We start from the raw sequence: 6,000 nt of genomic DNA, 5'->3' as shown, positions 1-6,000 counted from the left end.
AGGGGGAGGAGGGGGACAGCTTAAAGGAAGCTCTAAGCAGCTACGCTTCGGCAGGAGGAGGAGGAGGAGGAGGAGGAGGGTGGTAGGTATGGTATAGCTCCCTTCGAATCTTCTGGGGAGGAGGTGTTCGTTCGTCTTGCGCGGCAACGCCAGATGACGCGGGAGAAGGACGTCTCACTAGTCCAGTCGGAGGAGGAGGACGAGGAGGAGGACGAGGAGGAGGAAGAGGAGGAGGAGGAAGAGGAGGAGGAGGAGGAGGAGGAGGAAGGGGAAAAAAAAATCATCGTAGAGGAACGATAAGTCGTGTGTACCTCAATCTAGAGTGGTAATTCAGCCACCAGATGAAGATAATGATAAACGCTGCAAGGAGACGGCATAACACGAACACACAACGAAGACGATGCGAGACGACCACACTTGAAAAAAAATCTTAAAAGACCAAATCACACACACACACACACACACACTGATACCAAAGCCAGTTCACTACCTAACGAGTCAGTTCACTACCTAACGAGCCAGTTCATTACCTAACGAGCCAGTTCACTACCTAACGAGCCAGTTCACTACCTAACGAGCCAGTTCACTACCTAACGAGCCAGTTCACTACCTAACGAGCCAGTTCACTAACTAACGAGCCAGTTCACTACCTAACGAGCCAGTTCATTATCTAACTAACTACTTGGGAAATCTTTACAGCCTGAGGACCGGGTGGTGGAGTGGCTTTCCGGGGGAACCTTGCGATACAGAACACATTAACCCGCAACCACTTCCTGCTGGACCTCGTAACAACCTGGAAACGCACCCAGCCGACAACCCTCACTGGCTATTATAACCAGAGAGTACAGAGGGAACACCATGTCTGGGCACGTTATAACCAGAGAGTACAGAGGGAACACCATGTCTGGGCACGTTATAACCAGAGAGTACAGAGGGAACACCATGTCTGGGCACGTTATAACCAGAGAGTACAGAGGGAACACCATGTCTGGGCACGTTATAACCAGAGAGTACAGAGGGAACACCATGTCTGGGCACGTTATAACCAGAGAGTACAGAGGGAACACCATGTCTGGGCACGTTATAACCAGAGAGTACAGAGGGAACACCATGTCTGGGCACGTTATAACCAGAGAGTACAGAGGGAACACCATGTCTGGGCACGTCTTGAGAGCGACCACTCGTCCAGCGCGATCAGGCCTCCAGCAGTTGGGTGAGGTCGTAGCAACGTTTCGAGGGTGAGGTCGAAAGAAGGATGGGGGGGGAGGGGGTGGTTACTTAGTGGTGAAGGGGTTTATATTAAGGGCGAGGTCGTCTGACAGCTGTCAGGAAGGAAGGGGGGTGTCTGGGTACACTATCACAGGGGGATGCCAACGCAAACGGGAGAGTGAGACACTAGAAATGCTTTTTAGAACTGGGTAACAAAGTCACCTCTGTACAGTTTACTGATATCGCGGATTTGATATTCAAAGAAGGCTTCTAACTTCCTTAATAACCTATATGATTATAGACAATTAAGGTCTAATTCGTATTCATATGGGACCAGAATATTTTTTGTAATAATATATATATATATATATATATATATATATATATATATATATATATATATATATATATATATATATATATGTGTGTGTGTGTGTGTGTGTGTGTGTGTGTGTGTGTGTGTGTGTGTGTGTAGTGTGTGTGTGTGTGTGTGTGTATGTACGTGTGGGTGGGTGTGTGTGTGTGTGTGTGTGTGTACGTGTGGGTGTGGTGTGTGCGTGTGTGTACATATTCATGAAGCGTTTGTTGGTGTTCGAATTCCCGTTTTTCCATCAATAAAAACCCAAAAGTATAATCAGGCAACACACGAATATGATTTCCAGGAAATGATGACCAACTCAACCGGACACACATTTTTACCAAAACTATTGACAAAAAAAACAAACAAACAAAAAAAACACGAACTCCCTTCCTTGGTGATTTTACCGCCGATAAATAAAGTTTAATCGTGTTAATCTAACTCGTCGAACTAATTAACGTTAAATATCTACGTCATGGACACAAACATGTAGGCTGCAGGGGGGGGAAGAAAAAATAAATATAAACTGACATGACCAGAAAAAATGAATAAACATAAACTGACATGACCAAGATATTAAATGATAAATGAGATAATTTCATCAGGATATGTGCCTAAATATGTAACAAACTACAACAGATTGTGGACCATACAAACATAGGAGAGCTATACCTACCTTCCTACCTGTCCGTCCGGAAACTACGACCAAACCTTAGAGAGAGAGAGAGAGAGAGAGAGAGAGAGAGAGAGAGAGAGAGAGAGAGAGAGAGAGAGAGAGAGAGAGAGAGAGATGCGACTGAAAGCGTTCCTACCAGTCAGTTCACTTCTCGCCCCTACCCTTCCAGTATGGGTGGCCACGTGTGTGTGTGTGTGTGTGTGTGTGTGTGTGTGTGTGTGCAAAAGCTGGGAACCCCTGAGGGGTGTTGGAGCCAGTGTTTGGCGGATCCTAGAGCCGGAGAGGGAATAATAATTATTATTCCCCTTGCTAACGCGCGATCACACATGGGGAGAGGAGGAGGAGGAGGAGGAGGAGGAGGAGGAGGAGGAGGAGGGAGAAGGAGTCATTATCATCCGCGCCCCGCGCGCGGGCGTGTGTCACAAGTTGCATAAACAAGAGGATTTGTGAAACACGGGGGAGAGAGAGGGGCGTTCTTATCTCCGTCGAGTGCTTGGCTAACAGAAGGGGGTCTCTCTCTCTCTCTCTCTCTCTCTCTCTCTCTCTCTCTCTCTCTCTCTCTCTAAGGTGACCGCCCTCCTCATCCCTACTACAAGTCGTGCTTTTTCCAATGTTCCACTTTTAAGACCTGCGAGTCTTTCGGAGGAGGGAAGGGGAGGGAGGGGAAGGGAGGGGAGGGGAAGGGAAGGGAGGGGAAGGGAGGGGGGGATGGGAGGGGAGGCTGCTTAAACTTAGTCCTACCACCCCCCACCACCCACCTCCACCCCCAATCCTCACTCGTATCACCTCTCCCATCTCTATTCCTCGACTGTGACGTCACACCATGTTATATCTAACCCTCCCTCCCCCCCCCACAGGTTATCCTCGACGTGTTGACGTTCCAACCTACGGACGTGTCGCCGTGTACACACATACACACACACACACACACACACACACACTCCCCTTCCCACCTGGCCTAGTGCCGCCCATCGAAACGCCGTCCCATGGTTGTGACGTCATAGGATGTCACCCCTGGGGCCGTGACGTCATCAAATGCTCCTTTCCTCCCCCCCCTCCACCACCCCACCCCTTGGGTCGTGACGCGTCGTTACGTTATCTCCGGTTACGAGGCCACGGGAGTTTATGACGTTACCACCTGTTCTCTCGTTCGTACTGTCATTACTTTACGACACATAATGTCGTTCAATAGTTACCATTTGGATCAATTCAGAGGCGACATGCCAGAACCATTCAATAAATAGATAAAAAAAAAAAGTACTTCAAAAACCCTCTCTAATAATTGTCCATAACTTAAAAAAGAATCAAAACATAAGAAAAAAAATAGAGTACGTCGTGTGTGTGATTTCCTCCTGCGAGTTTACATAAAAGGGTAAAAAAAAAGGGGGGTGGAGGGGAGAGGGGAGGGTCTCTTAATCCGGTCTCATCCAGGCGCGCCCTTAATTAATGCCCGGGGCTGGTGATAATTCAAGGGCTGACTCGCAAGACACCCCGAGTGCTTGTTAGGACGACTTAGTTCATCCTTCAACTGCTAGTGAGAAGTGTGGGCGGGGGGGGGGGTGCGAGGAGAGAGAGAGAGAGAGAGAGAGAGAGAGAGAGAGAGAGAGAGAGAGAGAGAGAGAGAGAGAGAGAGAGAGAGAGAGAGAGAGAGAGAGAGAGAGAGAGAGAGAGAGACAGAGAGAGAGAGAGAGAGAGAGAGAGAGAGAGAGAGAGAGAGAGAGAGAGAGAGAGAGAGAGAGAGAGAGAGAGAGTACCAGTGGGGGGGTGGGAGGGGGATGGTCTGATAAGGGGGGGAGGGGTTAGGGGGTTTAGGTGGAGGGAGGGGGAGATGGTGGAGGAGGTCGGGGAGTGGGGGGGAGTGGTGGAGATCGGGGAGTGGGGGGGAGTGGTTGTGGTAGGGGTGGGAGGTGGGGGGGGGTAGGGAGATGGCTTTCCTAACATCACCCCCCACCCACCCCTCCCCTACCCCTTCCCCTCGGGGGGGGGGGGGGTAGCCACGACAGCATGTCATTAGGGTGACGCCCAGTTGTTTTCTGAGACACAGTTACGAAAGGAGTTCCTTTTTCTGTCTCAGTTACGACCGTGATTCAGATGCGCGGTTGCGTATTATCAACAGCGAATCGGATTGCCCCAATTGACCCCTTAAGACAAAAGTGTGGGGCCTTTGAGCACGACGGTGCGACCCTTGAGCACGACGGTACGACCCTTGAGCACGACGGTGCGACCCTTGAGCACGACGGTGCGACCCTTGAGCACGACGGTACGACCCTTGAGCACGACGGGGCGACCCTTGAGCACGACGGGGCGACCCTTGAGCACGACGGTGCGACCCTTGAGCACGACGGGGCGACCCTTGAGCACGACGGTGCGACCCTTGAGCACGACGGTGCGACCCTTGAGCACGACGGTGCGACCCGCGAGTACAAAGGTCCAACCCTTCCGGTATGTTGGGCTGGTCTTTGACCCGACCTCCGACGGACCAGGTCAAAATGACACCACTCGCACGACGTCTTACACTGAGGTTCAGGAACAGCTCTCACACCAAACACATATTAAACACCCCAGAAGAAACCCCCCCCCACCACCTCACCCCACCACCACCAGCATCGCCGTACCCTAACCTCTCCTTGAAACCCCTTGTATGAAACGCCAGGCGCATTTCGACCCTAACGACGAGAATCTATGTACTACACCTAAAGGTGGGGGGGGGGGGGGGGTACTTTTACGTCCCCGAAGTCCGCATTCATTTTCCCTGCTCTTCACAGCCTCTCGCAACTCCTGTCACCTTACCTTTTTTCATTCCTGGAAACTAACAAATCACCAACAGCAGTGCAATACATCATCCTACAGCCTCCTAAAATCCCCGCAAATATATATATATATATATATATATATATATATATATATATATATATATATATATATATATATATATATATTCCGTGACAGATGGCAGGTCTGTTGGGAGTCCACCAGCTGGGACCTCTTACCCAGGGATTTTGTACGGTTCGCAGGTGACGACGTGGATATTACTCTCTCTCTCTCTCTCTCTCTCTCTCTCTCTCTCTCTCTCTCTCTCTCTCTCTCTTCTCCTCCGCCATCACCATGATCTGCAAGCCACTGCAACAAGCTCCACTTCCAACCACCGGTTAAAACGAATCTTAGCATGATTCATGTTTCCCTGAATGGAATATCCCCTTTCCTTAAAAAAAAAAAAAAAAAAGGACCATCGTTTACAATCTATCCTCCATACACCGAGAACCGAACAGTTCCAACCTCTTCTTTCAATCCGTCAGTAGCCAGGGGAATGTGGACTACTTTGGAGCGACTTGAAGTTCTTTGAAGCCACACTGTATTTCCCAAGCAAACGTGATTTTGCACGCGAGGAAGGAAGGCATTCGCTGACCCCATCACCTCTCTATCTTTTTGTACAAGCACACACGGCTCTTCTACCTAATCCCGCCAGAAAGTAACACCTACTCGTGTGAAAAGAAAGTAGATTAACAGTAAATCAATCGATTTCAGGCAACAACAAGCAAGGTCCCTTATGTACTCGACGCCGACCCTAACTCCCAGATTCGTAGTCTGTAATTTCTAAGGGGTGACGCTGTATCCAAACCTTTACACTATAATAATCCGTAAAACAAGCACGAAAAAGTTGTGGATAGTCATACTCCAATTCTAGATAAAAGAAAAAAAAATCTACACTTACTAAGGTCTGCTAAATACGTACGAATAAGTTACCTTCAAATATTTG

The sequence above is a fragment of the Panulirus ornatus genome, chromosome 29 (genome assembly GCF_036320965.1).
Source record: "Panulirus ornatus isolate Po-2019 chromosome 29, ASM3632096v1, whole genome shotgun sequence".
Lineage (NCBI taxonomy): Eukaryota > Metazoa > Arthropoda > Malacostraca > Decapoda > Palinuridae > Panulirus > Panulirus ornatus.
Note: the sequence above shows the minus strand (reverse complement) of the source record.